Here is a 14,446-nt window from a genome sequence, read left to right on the forward strand (position 1 = left end):
ATATTAATATTAAAATGACATAAAAACCATACGGAAACCCACATAAAACTTTATGAAACCGCAGGAAAATAATAATTATAAGTGAAAAAAAAAAGGTAACAAGAACTCATTTTTTTTTCAGAATGTGTAAATTAGAACAGTTTGTAGGGTTACCACTTCCTAACAAAAGATAAATATATGAGAAAAAAGAATGTAGTCGTTTCCTTAAATGTGTCATTGGTTACTTAATAATTTTCTTAATTGTTAATATTTAGCACCTTTCTTATATGTTATTATGCTCAAAATGTGAAGGAAAAAATAAGTTTTATTACAGGAAAATACGATTAATATTTTATTAAAGATGATGTAATTGAAAAACAAATTTACTTTTTGCTTTGGAAATATATTAGTTGATTTTCTTTTAAAATCCTTTGAACCACTTTAATTAATTCTTTTCATTTGTATTATCCCAATAACATAGTAATGTTGTATTGAACCCCCAATGATATTTTTTAATTTGCTTTATTTATTTTGTTATCTTTGAAAAAAATCAATCAACTTAATACGTAACCTTATGTTATAGTTATTTTCCGTTTGGATTACGATCATGAAATCGTTTCAAAGGTTTGTAAAAATGTCTGACATCATTTTCGATTAGAGAATTGTTGACCATAATTAGTTGATTTTGAATAGTGGATTTTGCCCAGTGAATAGGTATTGACCATGTTCCCATAATAATGAAAGAATCTCTTCATAAATCGATTCTGTAAGTTTTATTGCTTGGATTTTTATTTTGGAGAGGATTACTTAATTTAGGATTACTTAACCTATCAGTTTGTACGTACAAACCAGGAGTTCGATATAAAGATTGAATTTGCTTACCAATTTGGTTGTGAATTGTTAAAGGAATGAGAATTTCTCCTGTATAATGTAGCTTATTAAAGAGCGAGCTCCAATAACAAGTTCAAGACTTTGCAGTTAAGACAAGTAGATGATAACAATAAACTTTGAAGACCAATTTTTCATTGTATTTACACACGCGTGCGTGCGCGAAATCAACAAATATCACAGACATAAAACCAATTTTATCAATTACTAATTGAAGTAAATTTATTTAGATAAATAATATATATATCGTAGTAAATATTGTTCATTTAAAAGAAATTCATCATCTGGTTTTCCGAGATTAGTGGTTCAAAATAACTATGTATTTAATAGCTGATATCAGGAACCCAGTGAGCGGATTCAAATAAATTAAATATATTACTAAAATACAGGCTATATGGTAAGTATTCAACAACGAAAGTATTTCTAGTAACCAACCGTTTTTTTGTTTAAACTCCGGGACCACCGTCAGGTATTGCTTCAGAGGATGAGATGAATGGTTTGTAGCGTGTGTGAAAATGCCATGCCTGACCGGGATTTGAACCCGGGACCTCTGGATGAAAGGCCGAGACGCTACCACTCGCCCCACGGAGGCCGGCACCCTAACCAAGTTTGATTTATTTATCGTTTAAAAATAATATTATACGACAAATGACGCTGTAAAATAATATTCCTTTTTAGTTTAAGCTTTCCTGCACGCTAAATAATGAGAAATCTGGGTGTAATTTAGAAAATTAACATAAGGAAAATTTCAACAAGTAATGGTTTTTTTTGTAAAAGAATCAGTGATGTTGAAGGAGCAATTCTTGAATTTTAAGCGAACATCGTTGTATGCAGATTTACAAAACTTATATATATATATATATATATATATATATATATATATATATATATACACGGACATTCAGATTTTTACTTAACTAGATGTTAATATGGATGAATGTAATAGCACTTTTTTAATTAACATCAACGGACAGCTTTGTTATATCCTAGAATTCTTATTTAGAAACAATAAATTACATTAGCAATGTTTAGCATTTTGTGGTAAAAACACTCGCAGTTAAAAATTGATAGGAATATGATTATTAAACTAGTCATAAATTGTACAGCGTTAAAGGTAACGATATACAAACTACAACTGGCGTTTAATACCATAACCAAACTGCTTCTAAGAGTGCCGAAATTTTTTTGTAAAGATTAGTATACAAATTAATTAATTAGTATACTCCGTGTAAGTTCATTGCATAGTTTTTTCTTTCTTAAATGTTCGAACAGTAATAAAAGCTTATTTTTCGAACGTGGAAAAAGATTTACACCGGTAATCGTAAATTATACTATATAGTTTGTTTTGGTGAAAATTTATATCAGACGACAATAACAAATATCTATGAATAACTAATAGATTAAGATACCAGTAATCATATTTTCAAAATTGTGACAGTTTTATTGAAAATATATTGCAATTTTGTTCCTTTATAACAGCTAATTAGTGAGAGTAAAAGAATGAAATATGAACCCACCAAAATTAATGAATCTAATCCCTTGACAAAACACATTCATCTCGGTGATATACTACTAATAAGGAACTCTTCCTCATAATTCAATACTGATTCGTTCAGAAAAATTTGATTACACTGATTTCCAACCAATAAGAATACCGTATATTTTTAACCAACCACTGAAATATACATCTGGCCAATTTCATTCAATCTAAATTGATATGGACCTCCATATCAGGATCCAGGATACTGGGGACATAGCTGAGCAGTTACGCCGATGGACAAAGTAGAGGAAACTACAACTACTGTACAACTACAGTACTACCCTACAACTACTGTAGGGGCATTCGGCGAGTCCATCTGTTGGTTAAGGATGTCGACGCCCTTTCCTCCTCTGAAGAACGTGTGAATGATATACAGAAAATGGCGGGGAAATCAGTCATGATTGATGTTCTCTCACTACGGCCCTCGTTTGGGGACACAAAAGTGGTGACGGTGGCGGTTCCTCCGCAACTGACAGACAAACTGCTGAAGGACGGCCGCATCCGTGTTGGGTGGGTGTCTTGCCGAGTTCAGAGGAGGTCCGCGGAGGAAGGTTGTTATCGGTGCTGGGGGATCGGGCACCGGGCTGGATCCTGTAGCGGTCCCGATAAACGAGGTCATTGTTTCAACTGTGGGGTTGTGGGACATCGTCGAGCGGATTGTTCTATAGAGACTAACAGAGAACATTAAACATTCTCTGTTTAATGTTCGGGGTCACTCTTTCGGGGAACGTGGCTGCAGGGGCAGCTCCGGCAAATGAGACCCGTCGCCTGTAAGGGCTGGCTGATGTTGTGAGATGTAATCAATTAGAGGGTCTAAAGATGACCTCCGGTAAAGCCCCTCAGGGCTTGGAACGGAGGGGGTGGTTGGCGACCGGTAACGGCAAAAGGTGGATGTCTTTCCCCTACGGGGTTGGGATGTGCCTTGGAGAAGACCTGCATTGGAACAGCCCCGTTCAGGAGGGGTGGGCCGCTTAGGTGTCCTACTGCCGATGATTGAGCGGGAAGTCCCATGGGATTTTCTTGGAACTTCATATTGAAGGGGTAAATTAAGACCGTAGTCCCGTTGGGGGATCCCTTTATGGTTCCTCACTTGAGGTGTAGCGTAAAGACCGATTCCCGGTGGGAGGAATCAACATAATTTTTGTTCAATAGTTCCTATTCAGCATAGCCACTCTCAACAGTAATTCACAGCGCTTCGTGCAACTGAAAAAGGGATAGTATGATTTCTTCTAATAATCTCTGTTTTCGTCAAAAAACAGAAAGACTTCCTTCACTAATTTTAACTAAATTTTCACTGCTAACTTTAAACTAAAGAAGACTTTTAATACGTAGTACCAAATTACTTTAGTACTTTAATACATGTTGGTCAACTAGTTAATTTTAGTGAAGTAGTTTGAACAAATGAATTTTAAAAAGAAGTTAGTACATTTACTAACTTTTGTTAAAAAAATTTAAAAGAACATCGTTAAAGATGTTCTTTTTTATGAATAAGTCATACTACTTATGTTGGAAAGAAGGAGAATTTTGATATTCGTTTCGAACACTGCCAAAAATAGAAAAGAAAAATAAGGATTATACAAGCATTTTGCATATTCATTCTTTAGTATTAATGTTTGTTTACAAAACGGTATAACAATCCTAAACTAAACAATGAAGATAATAAAAATTATTCGTCAAATTTTATTTTTCTTTAGAAAATGTTTCATTAAATTAACCGGAATAAAATTACTACTGCGCCAACAAAATGAAAATTTTCTAGAAATAAGAAAAATAAATCACGAATACGTTTTGTTCGGTGAAAAACTTGAACTCACCACGCCCGCACGGATACACATTAAGGTAAGAAGGGGTCGAAATGAAAATCACCTTCAATTTGAACTCGATTAAACATTATCAAAAATTTAATCAGTATTTTAATTGAAAAATGATTTCTCTGTATTTAAGAAATGATCATTTTTTCCCCTCCCCAATATCTAGTAATATTTGTCTAAGGAAAAGAGACAAGTAGATGGATGCAAATCAATCCTGAATTGTTAAGATATCTTTAAAAATACATTATAATCTCCTTGAAATTGTATAAATTAATAGAAAACATTACTAAACATTTTTTTTGGTTCCATGAATCTTACCGTTAAATTTTTATTTAAAATCCAGTCCGGCTAAGTTATTAAACTTAGCCGATCAATTGAATTACTTTGATCGGTTAATCGAATTAACTGTGATTACACTGAACCAGCCGTCAAAAAGAAAAAAAAAAGTTATATTCCTGATACTTGTAGAGAGACATTAGTTCGTTGAAGAATAATCAGAATAAATTCGGAATTTTATGTTAAATAAAGAAACCCCAACTTCAATCTTTTTTGTTTCCCTTATAGGCTGGAAATTCCCAGAGTACAATTGCTATGTGTTGAGGATAGACGTTTCTTACCCGGTATTTCCTCATTTAATTATTATTAATAATTTTTCAAGGCAAAAATTTACAACATGGTTGTCTGTAAGTTAAATCTGTACGTTCATAAAATTCATTTACAGAAAAATCATTTTCAGACCTACGATGTGAATTCCGTGTGTTGTTTATCTCATTAGGGGTAAAAGTAGCTGTTTACGCCAATTGCGTAAAGTTGCTTTATTCCAATAAATTCAAAGTTAGGGTTGAGTCTTGTAGTTGTTACAGGCCTGGTAAATTTATTGTGCACTTCCGTAGGGCTTGTCATATGTGTATCTGTTAAAATAGATTGTTTTGTCTTGTTGTTCATTATCAATTCTCCCGGTGCCGGTCTGAGTGACTGTTGCGTCATCTTATTAGTGTCGGCGTATTTCTATCACGCATTATTGAACCAAATTAGTCTTAACTGTTTTTGTTATCTCTAATTTTAATATTGTCATAGTTCCTAGAAGTCTAATTTTCTTTGTTAGCATGATGTCATTCCTCAACTTGTTCGTATTCAGAAACTATTTTATCAGTCTTACGTAATTCTTTATTGGTCTGCTTGCTTGTAAATTATTTTTGTTTTGTCTTCGTTCCCGAATTCCGCACGTTTTCTCCAATCGTTCTCACACTAACGCTTTCACACACACACACACACACACTTCTGTCCATTGCCTAGTTTGTTTCCCCCTCTTCTCATCGCGGCATTTTTTAGTTAGTGTAATTCAGATTCTCATGATGTGTGGTTGACTGTAATTTCGCTCAAGTTCTCCTTCACCGTTTTGTGGCAATACTTTTTCGCCATATTCTCTTGTTCTACTCGTCAGTATTTTGTGAATTTACAGATTTCTATGTTCGTTTTGCATCGTTTCTTTGATAAGTTAATTTTCAAATTCAGTAGATAACGTTCTAGTGTTGAAAGTAGTTCAGTTACTACAAATCAGCCAATTATATCGACGCAGAGTCTCTCCAAACTGGTTACTACAAATTTGTGACGCTCCGTATTATCAATTTCTAGTAACATAGTGTTACTTCTGTATTTTCTGATACACCACTGTATATTACGCTAAGGATAAACTGTATGTATATATGTGTACTTTAATTCACGTGTTCATTTCTTACAAAAAATAATGTGTGAATAAGGCAATTTAAAATTAGACATTTATTTATTATATTAAACAGTCATGTTATTAGTAAAATTTGTGAAATACTTAATTAATTGTACATTATGAATTTGAATTTCAAGATCGGCTTAAACAACCATTTCTTCATTCAAGTGTAGTCATGAAAGGTGGCTTAGATAAAGGTTATGTTATTATTTTTCATGTGTGACATATTTTATATGTTATTAATGATAACTATTATTAATAATATTCTGGTTGTTCATTAAAAGTCTTTGTTTAAAAGTCAGTTGCTGAGGGTAAATTACGTTTTTACTTGAAATGTTTTTAAATACTGACACTATCATTTAATTTAATTTGTTATGTGCAGAGATTAATTATTATCTATTCATGAACTGAATTCATATTACTTTTCTTAAATTAATCTAAAGAAAATAACTTCTGAAGTGAAGTTATGATTTTGGACTGCTTTGTAATTAATATTGTAATTTGTTCTAGTAATATTTATTGCTTTTGTATTCCATCTTGTAGTTTGAATAATAATGTATTTAGTTATTTAAACTATTTTTAGACTCGTATTTAATGCAAAAGATTTTCAAAATAATTATTTGAAAAATGTATATTTATGTATTTTCATGCAATATTATAACTGATATGTTGATTCAACTGATATTCCTTGTATAAATTCTGTATAGAATTAACTTAAGTTTATTTCGTAATGTCATTTAATTTTTTTTAAGTATATGATTGTAAAAAAGGTGTTTTAAGTTTTTTTTGTTTTTCAGGTTTTGTTTAATTGTAGATTTTCATATTAGCCTATATGCATATGCAGTTATATTCATATTAGCCTATATGCATATGCAGTTTTTGTGTGATAATTAAAGTCCAATTTCTTTTGGTAAATACGAGCTATGTATCATTTTATTTTTGTTAATTTTACCCAACAGTAGTTTCATCCGAAAATCGTATGAACGGAATTAAGTGGTAAATATTGTCAACCCACTGACAAAGGTGAAGTCTTTTTGTCAGGCTCACTATGATGGAAATATTGAAATTTCTGATCACGGTAAGGACGCAGTCCGTGACTATGTAATATACTCCGTATTTTAATACTGTACTTTGTTGAGTCGTGTAGAAATTGTTCGCGTGCTTGTTGTGGACTACGCTGTGCCATCGCTAGAATGTATTCCCATTCATCACCATGTACCGAATGACGTACAGATAAATGTACCGAATGACGTACAGTGCTACGAAGTGTATCATTTTAAAGAAGGTTTTTAAAGGTTTTATTTGTCAAACATCTAAATTTATTGTACTATAAATAGCTGTTTTGAATTTTTACAAATTAATAACAATTTTCTGTTAAGTATTGTTCTGTTTAGTTTTTAATAATAAAAGTTGATTTTTTTCTCCGGTTTATTCCGTTCTCTAAATTAAATTTTTTACAAGTTTTAATAAAAACGTTTAAGCATTTGTTAATCATTTAACAAAGTTATTGTACTTCATAACTAAAATAAATGTTTTTAGTCAGAGAATTTTTTTTGTTTTACGTTGAATATCATAACTACAGGAGATGCAGTTCTAGAACCTGTTTTATTCGATTTTTCGGTCAAGAAACATAAGAAACCACCAAGTTTACTCCATGTATAAAGTCTTAAAAATTTCAGTATGACCTCATTTTACCCGAGGGGAACTGAGATCGGAGTGAAATCTTTTGCTAGCCTTAATTCGATAACAAAGAGTCTTCGAACATATCATGTTTCATGATATGTTTCAAATATTTCATGTTTCTTTTATTTCAAGCTCTAGAAACAGTTCCCAAATTATTTCCCTTTTCTCTTGAATTACTATTTCTAATTTTATTTTATTTTTCTAATCGATTCTATATTGAACCAAAAGAAAAGAATAAATGAAATACCGCCAATCTTTCTTACTGAAAATAACTTTGAACCGTTTATAAAATAAATTTGGAAAAAATCTTTTTCATTTAAATTGAAAATTGCCATTAGCGTATGAGATTGTCAAAAAAATTCTAACAGTAATAGTATGGTTAATATAATAATTTTAAAATGTCACGAAAACAAAAGTTTTAATTTCTGTTAAACTATGCATTTTGGAATCGGATGAATGATTCATTGATAAAATATGTGTAATTTTATTCTTCATATACTACTACTAGTGATGGAGAAAAATTTATTTGGAAGCTAAGGAATGTTATTTTCCTGCGCTTCCATTACCTGAAGAAAAAACAATATTTTATACTTATAAACAATTAACTTACCACGTATAAGTACATTTTATGTGTTATAATTGCTTATTTGTTAGAAACACATTCACAGCCACGAATTTTTATTACGTTCGAAATTTTACAAATGCTGCTTGTTAGACCTTTCTGTTCTAAAACCATTATCGAGACGTAAATTTAATCCGAAGTAAACAGTATGACATCATTTCAGTCGATCTATTGCTTATAATTTGAATTAAAAACATTTTACGCATTACATTAATAAAATCGAATGAGAAACACAGGAAAAATACTTAACTTTTTTGTAATTATAATTTATTTATTTTTTATATTGATAATCAAAACATTTTAACACAAGCACAAAATTTTCATAAAGCTGATATCATAATCAATGCAATAACATGTAAGCATAAAATGGATTACAAAATGTAAAACTCTATTTGAATTGATTTATTTGTAAACTTTCTGTATTTTTAATATATATTTAAAGAAACAATTAATGAAAAGGAACTTTGTTAAATTTATTTTCAATATTTTACTTAGCCTGATTTCCATCCCTTGCGTACTCCTTTTCCAAATTGAAATCCTCCTTTTATGCCTTTATACCATGTTCTAGGATTATAGATGCCTCTGTCATTTCTGACTAAATCATCATAATATGCATTTTCTGTAACACATAGTTTTGTTTTTAAATGATAAGATATGCAATCTGTTTTTATTAAAACAAAATAAAGAAAAATAAGTAATATTATTTCAGCAATATACCATGAACAATAACAATTCGCATTGTTAAATACCATAAATAGCACAATTAATCAAAATATTTCAGAGTAAAACTTGTTCACGCCCTACATATCATTTTGTACAATTTTCAGTAGAAACGTTTATTAGTCTATACGGTTGTAGTAATATACATTATATATATATATACTAGCTATAATATATTATGCTAGTATATACTATTATATATATATATATATACTAGCATAATATTATATTAAAACATTTCCTTTTTTATCAGTAATTGATGGATAACAATTTATTCTCACAATGTTTTGTATTAACTCCAGTAGATTGGCATCAAACAGTTATCGTAAAAATCGTGGTATAAATTTTCTGCTTTCTCCGGAAAAAATAAATAAGTGCATAGAATTAAAAGGTAAGCTAATTAATTAATGAATTCATTTTCAAACTGTCAAATTAATACGAGATAAATGTTATATATTTAAATAAAGTTTTAGTGTAGCGACAATCGGAATATTTCTTGAACCCAATAGATAATTAGTTTATAGTAATTCCCTATTAAATAACTTTTCTGAAAAGTATATTCTGTTGCATTGTTGATTTATAAACTATATTAATATGTACAACCATATCTGATATTTTTATGGAGTTAGCAACTATGAAGATATTTGTATTTATTCGTACAATGCACATGTAGATTAGCTAATTTTTAATGCCTTTCGTTAAAATAAGTGTATGTTACTTTTTATTTACGTTACATCATCATTAGTTATTTTGCAGCCTCTTTTTCTGAACTAAGTTGTAGAAAAATATTTATAATCCTGAGATTATATTGAGGCCAAAATGGTAGATGATGGAAGTAAATAATAGTCTGATAAAATTCAGTATTCTTAACTTCAGTGTGTGTTACTTCTTTGCGCGTTTTATAAAACAGAGAAGAAAACTATGCGTAAGATCGGGTAGTATCATTTTATCTTTCATTTATCAAATATTATAGAAACAATTGTTATTTTAAAATTTTGATAAAATAATGTAAAAATTATGGATTCATTTCCTAACTGATATTGAATTTTAACTCGATATGAATTAGGAAACATATCGACGATATATGGCAGTATTTCATATGATGTCAAAATTCGATACGGATTAGGACAGCATACATTAATATCGAATTTTAAGAATAATATTTCTGTGTTGTAATTTTACTTATTATTTTTTTTATTATATTATTTATATAATTATAATTAAAATATAAATAATTTCTATTTAATTATATCATATCTAATTTTAATTTGATATGAATTAGGAGTAATAAAGAGTTAAATATGAATGAAGTTAAAAGAAATAAACTAAAAAACAAAGCTCTCAAAACCCGTTTAAAATAGTTATGCTTAAAAACTCTCAAGAAAATAAGTAAATGTAAAGTAAAATAATAAAGTTAAGAAAAATATATATAAATATATATTACAGGTTAAACAAGTACGCCTACTAGATAACACCAAAATATGCAGGTGTTTGTAAATAAAATAATTGTTTAAACGATTCTGGTAATTTCTCTGGCATTTGCGTAAAGCTTTCATATTAATGATTCTCTCATGTTATCGGTACACGTTATTACGACCACTCCAACCTTAGTTAGCTTCTTATTAAATAAATTTAAAAAGAAATTTCTCTAATTAATTGCTAAACCTGGAATTAGCTACTGAATATAACAAATCCATTCCTCTGTTAAGATATTCTGTTTTAAGAACACTTTGAAAAATAAATAAATGACATGTTTTCAGAATGAAAAGAAAATTAATAAAAAAAATACTCATACATTGGTTTTCATGAATCCTGTGCCTAATCAAAAAACTTATTCGTGGTGGAATTTATTTGATGGTGGAATTTATTTGTTCAAGGCTCTCATTCTGGCCTGCTTCGATTTTAGATGCAGTTATAAATTTTTGTCAAAGTGGTTAAGAGCTCTATAAAATAATTGAAGCCTTAGAAATCGTGTAAGAAAACCCAATGGAGATGTCATAGAGGTTTTAATGATGGAAAAAAATAAATTCGAAATTAGCGAGAGAAATAATAATGATGTTTACATTAATATAAAATATATATATATATATGTTTTGATTAAGATGGCTTCCATTTTGGTTGCATCACTAGTTGAAAAATGGCTACATTTTTATCAAATAATAATTTAGATAAAACCACTAAAAATATTTTCTAAATTTTTAAATACCAATAACGAAGTATTTGAAGTTTGGAATGGATACAAATTTTATCAACGGCAATAGATAATTATTTTGATAGCATGGAGTGTTTAACAAAGGATTGTGAAACGATTTGCGAATTTTATAATCCCCGTTTTATCCTTTAACATAAACCAGTCATGAGCGTTACGGAATTCTTTATTTGTTGCAGAATAATTAAAGTTCGGACTTGGCCCTAATGTACGGCAGATGGTAGAAATACTTCAAAAAGATAATAAGGATTTTAAGAGAAAATATTCTAAAGTGCCAAATGCAAAATGTTCGCTTCAGAATTTTCAATAAAACAACTTTTTATTTTCCTTTATGTTAATGGTCTGCTAGATTTTAACGACGTATGTTAAAATTAATTGATTGGTATAAGTATATATATATATATATATATATATATATATATGGTGACGAGTAAATTTAAAAAATGTCCAATTCGTTTATGAAATCTCTTCAAGAATCGCAGTACTTTAAATATTTGTGTAAGGGATTTGCAGAATACTTTTATTACTAAATAAATATTTGTAAAACTTATTCAGTGTGTTGCTAAAAAACAGTGTCAAAATTTGAATTGTCAAAATTCAAATTTTTTGTAGAATAACACGAATTATATGATTTTTATAATATTAATGCAAACAACCCAAACTTAATTTTTGAAAAATTCCCAGATCTACGTCTTATGAGCTATTAAATTGGAAGAAACATGTTCGTAACTGTTAAAATTACATTACGTTTTACAATTATCAAGACTAAAATTTTTTAAAGGTGCTATAGACCATTTATCCTTCATACAATTTTATTCATCTTGATATAAATGTATGAGATATAAGTACGTTTACTTTAAAAGATCAAGTAATACAGTTTGCATTCTTTCTTGTACAAAACATTTTGTTATCTTAAAGTTTCTGATATAGCCTTTCGTATTACATTACGGGAAATTACAAATAATTATCAAAGTTCTTCATACTATAAGCTTTACTGTGAGCTCAAAAAGAAGATATTATATCTCTTTAATACATTGGTCATTGAAAGTTGTTTAAAATAGTAATTATTACTTTTTTTAAATTAATTTGTTTAATTACAGCCGTGGGATTGGAATGATTAATGATTATTTATTATACTTATTTTAAATTAATGAATTATAATTTATTTTTTAAAGAATTAATAATAAATCTTAATTAAATATTCTTTTGTAATTTGTTATGTTTCTTTTATAATTTATAGAAAATAATTTATAATTTATGTTTCCTATAATCTATAGAAATGAATGTTATATAATTACAAAGTTTTTCTAACTGGGTAACGATATCTTCTAAGTATATTATTAATTTACCTAAACAATGAGTTTCTTTAGAAACTCTCAAAGTTTAATTATAATTAAAGAACCTTAGATAAAACAATATGGTAATCAGATCACAACTTCCAGATTCACTTACCATTATTCAGATCAAATTCTAAGGCATCTTCACCTGGATATGCTGAAACAATGAAGATGATGGCAAAGAAAACCACTGCCATAAAGGCCAAAAAAATTGCATACCTCATTTCTTCTCTCTTCTGCTTTATTGCACAGTATACAGTCCGGATGTTCTAGTACGTAGTAACTTCAGAGTAATACTCGTAAATACTTTAATGTCCCTTTTATAAGTCAGGCCTTCTAACTTTTTATATGAGTGTAAACGCACTTCCTGACACTTCTTGACACTCGTTTTAAATATCTAACCACAAACAGATAATCTTTCCATTCTTTTGGACAGTAAATTCCGAGGAAACCAAATTAAAAGAACAAGGATATAATAAAAAAAACAAACTCAGGAAATTGATAATTAATTTTTTTTTATATTTTGATTTTGAATAGATTACTTAGAAGTCCTACTATATTTATTAATCAATTTTATAATTTGTTTGAAAGTTTTCCCTGCATGTGGTTTTCACCGTGACTAATAAGCATTCTTATTAGTCACTCTATGTCACAAGAGAAATACTTGTGAAATAGAGGTGTTCTATAAAAGGAAACAGAATAATTAGTTGAGGTCACTTGCAGCCATCCACCGACAGAACAATCTGAGATCACATTGGCTTCAAAGATCCTTATTAATTTGAAATTCGAAAGAGATCTTCATCCATAGAACTTTTTCTCAAAGAAAAGACCGTATCTGCAGGCTCCTGGGGATGTCAATATCGTGCGATCTTTGGGAATTCTAGGATTTCAGTCCTGAAAAAGATAAATAATAATCAAAAATTTTTTGTTTATTATCTTAAATGCTCGTTGTTAAAAAAAAAATAATTAAATAAAAAATTCCTCTACATCAAAACAAGAGAGTAATCTGAAAACTGATTTATACAATAATAATAGTGTAATTAAAAGCTTCTAAGCAAATTACTTTAAATTAAATTACTCCAGTGTAAATACCCTCAAAAAAATTGTACGGTAATTTAATATAATATATAAATAAAAAAGAATAATACCATTATAGTAATTAAATAGATATTATTTGCCTACTTACTAAACATCTATCTTAGTTCTTTTAGATGTATGATACACGAGTACTTGAATCAATGTGTAAAATATATGTAACAGAAATTAAATTTTAATGTTAGTCATAAAATACCTTTACAAAGAAAACAGAACAAATACATAAAAATCCTAATAAATAAGATTAAATTTTAATAGTAAATATATATAAAATTTAATCGCGTAAATACAAATCATAATTAATTGTTAGAAACCTTAGATTATATCAACAAACAATTTTATAATGTAAATACATAAATCCTTCGTTGCTTTTCTTTGCAATTGCAAAGAAAATCATAAAAATTTTAAATATGCTGTTTGTTATGTTGAGTTTTATATATTAATGGTTTAAGTAAATAAGTAAAAGAAGGGTTCATAAAAGGCCATACGGAAAGAATTACAAGTAGGACTAATTACTAATTCTTTATTTTTGTTTTTTAAACATATTATATTACTTAAACCGAGCACCAGTATATACAGCAAAATGTTAACATGTTTTGAAAAAAAGATATTAGGAATAAAGAATAATTAATTACTTGAAAATATAATTCTTTTTACATGAAAGTATCCTGAGTTAAAAGTTAAGTTTTGTTTAGCTGTATTCAAATTTCTATGACTTTGACTTGTTTTCAACTCGTCCGGGTGTTCTACTGGACATATCAGCCTGATTTTTTTTGTTCTCGGAATGATCAATACATGTATCATTATGTACCTCATCGGACCCCAGAATTGAGTCT

General features: G+C 28.9%; 1 long non-coding RNA gene across 2 annotated transcripts in view; it reads right to left on the reverse strand.

Moving 5' to 3' along the window:
- Positions 1-8,499: 8,499 nt before the first annotated feature.
- The window catches only part of LOC142319353 (uncharacterized), a 99,252-nt gene continuing 93,305 nt past the window's right edge, over positions 8,500-14,446 (reverse strand). For both annotated transcript variants that reach the window (XR_012755178.1, XR_012755179.1), the window contains 2 exons: positions 12,631-13,409; positions 8,500-8,868 (listed from right to left, as the gene is read on the reverse strand). This is a non-coding gene — a long non-coding RNA (uncharacterized LOC142319353). The remainder of the gene's footprint in view (positions 8,869-12,630; positions 13,410-14,446) is intronic.

The sequence above is a fragment of the Lycorma delicatula genome, chromosome 2 (assembly GCF_047948215.1).
Source record: "Lycorma delicatula isolate Av1 chromosome 2, ASM4794821v1, whole genome shotgun sequence".
Classification (NCBI taxonomy): Eukaryota; Metazoa; Arthropoda; class Insecta; order Hemiptera; family Fulgoridae; genus Lycorma; species Lycorma delicatula.